A 1,866-nucleotide genomic window follows, 5' to 3' on the forward strand; every position below is an offset into this window, starting at 1 on the left:
TTGATCCCATGCCGTCAAAGATCAAGAATGTTTTAACTATACCATTTTTGTAGATGAGAACTTTAACCTAAAATAGAATCAATGTCATTAATTATTTTTACAGTAAGACAAATTTTGTGATTTCTTTCTCGAACTTTCTCTGTAAATGGGTTTCAATAGCATAAAGTCATTGTCTTAAGAAGTAAATACACAGATAAACAAACAAACATACACAAAGGGAGGGAGGCAAGGGGAGAGAGGGAGGTTCTTAAATTCCTCATTGTAGTTCATTTAAGCATACAAACATGTTTATCTACAAACGTTAAAAGCTGTTTCTGTGTGTACTTTGCGATGCTAAGGTATACAACAAATTGATATATTCATTAAAGAGTCAATTTAATATATTCTATAATACGTGAATGTACAAAATGTCCAAAAAATTCCAATCACAAAACTGAAATTGTATCTAAATTCAATGTTTTAAACACTTGAATAAATAATTACTTGTTCAATTCCAACAGAACTCCATTTGTTCATAATGTCCGATTTAAAGTGTTTAGAAGTTGAAGTAAACAAACGTGCTTCGGGATCATCACTATTTTCTGTCTGGCTATTGGTGTATAAATCATAAATGCCACCAGAACCTAAAATTCAAATATTCTCTTTGATACAAATCTTTACTTGCTAATCAAGATAACAAATGTCAATTATTAAACATAATTAATATCTTTCAAAGTAGTTCTTAAAGATAATTATAATTTAGAAACTGTATAGTTGATGTGACATTTCTTTTTGTTCAACACCCAGGGCTCTTCATTATTACATCAGCAGTATTGTATTGCCTCAGTCGTGACAAACTGTAGCTAGAATGAAATAACTTTATAGGTAGATTTATTTGCCATTTACATACATTGTTTAATATGCTATGTTATCAGTTCAGATGTTATTTTATCATAACTTTATCACTTCCTTCTGCTCTCATTTGCTAAGGTTTTTCTAACCGTAGGTATGTACGAAACGCGCGTTTGCCGTACCAAATTATATGCCTAGTATCTTTGGTGAGTTTTTACCTTAATTTTAATTATCTTAAATATAACACAAAACTTATCCCTTTCTTCAGGTGTCAATGCACCCTACATATAATTAGCTTAAATAGAGCAAAAATCATATCACTTACTTCACTTATAATTTTACCCTAGATTTATTAATCTTAAAGACCACCAGCCTTATCTTCAGCTTTCTTTCATATGTTACCCTAGATGAACTGATCTTAAATTGAACACAAACCTTTTACCTACCATCTGGTCACATTAAACCTTGGATGTATTTACAATCTATCTTACCATATTATCATAGCACCGTCTTAAAACATGTCTTGTTACTAGTAGTATCGGGTACCAGGTCTTAACTAATTTGGTATTTGTTATGGAAAATTTTACCTCCAGTCGCTATTTTGAAGACAAGATTCCATTCACTGCTTGTATTAGTCTGAACTGTGAGAAACAGTATGAGCCTTAGTAATACTGAAATAAGAGAGAAGAACCACAAAAACAAAACACTTTATTTTAATGAATATATTTTATTATCTCCTGCATTGGACTAGACACTTCAGAGGCTAAATTACTATAACAGTACTTTACCGATGTTCAAATCTCAATTATGACGATAAATCAAGACAACAAAGAAAAACCCAGGGAATCGCATGAACTTAAAAAAAACAGATTGCGTGCGTCGACAGGGTAAGCGTCTCCTCATATGCATCTTTCAATCGCAATGCGAATCCTCACTTATCCAAATGTCACAATCCGGTAAAGAACACAGTCGGTATAATTACAGATGAGGTAACTATTCTGGTATATAAAGACTAAAGATCTAAGACTGTGAAAA

At 31.7% G+C, this 1,866-nt stretch overlaps 1 long non-coding RNA gene across 1 annotated transcript; it reads right to left on the reverse strand.

Annotated features, from left to right (window-relative positions):
- Positions 1-356: 356 nt before the first annotated feature.
- On the reverse strand, positions 357-1,633 carry LOC127719652 (uncharacterized). Its single transcript, XR_007990444.1, has 2 exons — positions 1,419-1,633; positions 357-623 (listed from the first exon to the last, which is right to left on the reverse strand). It is a non-coding gene; the product is annotated as an uncharacterized LOC127719652 (long non-coding RNA).
- Between the last annotated feature and the right edge of the window lie 233 nt (positions 1,634-1,866).

The sequence above is a fragment of the Mytilus californianus genome, unplaced genomic scaffold (genome assembly GCF_021869535.1).
Source record: "Mytilus californianus isolate M0D057914Y unplaced genomic scaffold, xbMytCali1.0.p SCAF_11, whole genome shotgun sequence".
NCBI classification, from domain to species: Eukaryota; Metazoa; Mollusca; class Bivalvia; order Mytilida; family Mytilidae; genus Mytilus; species Mytilus californianus.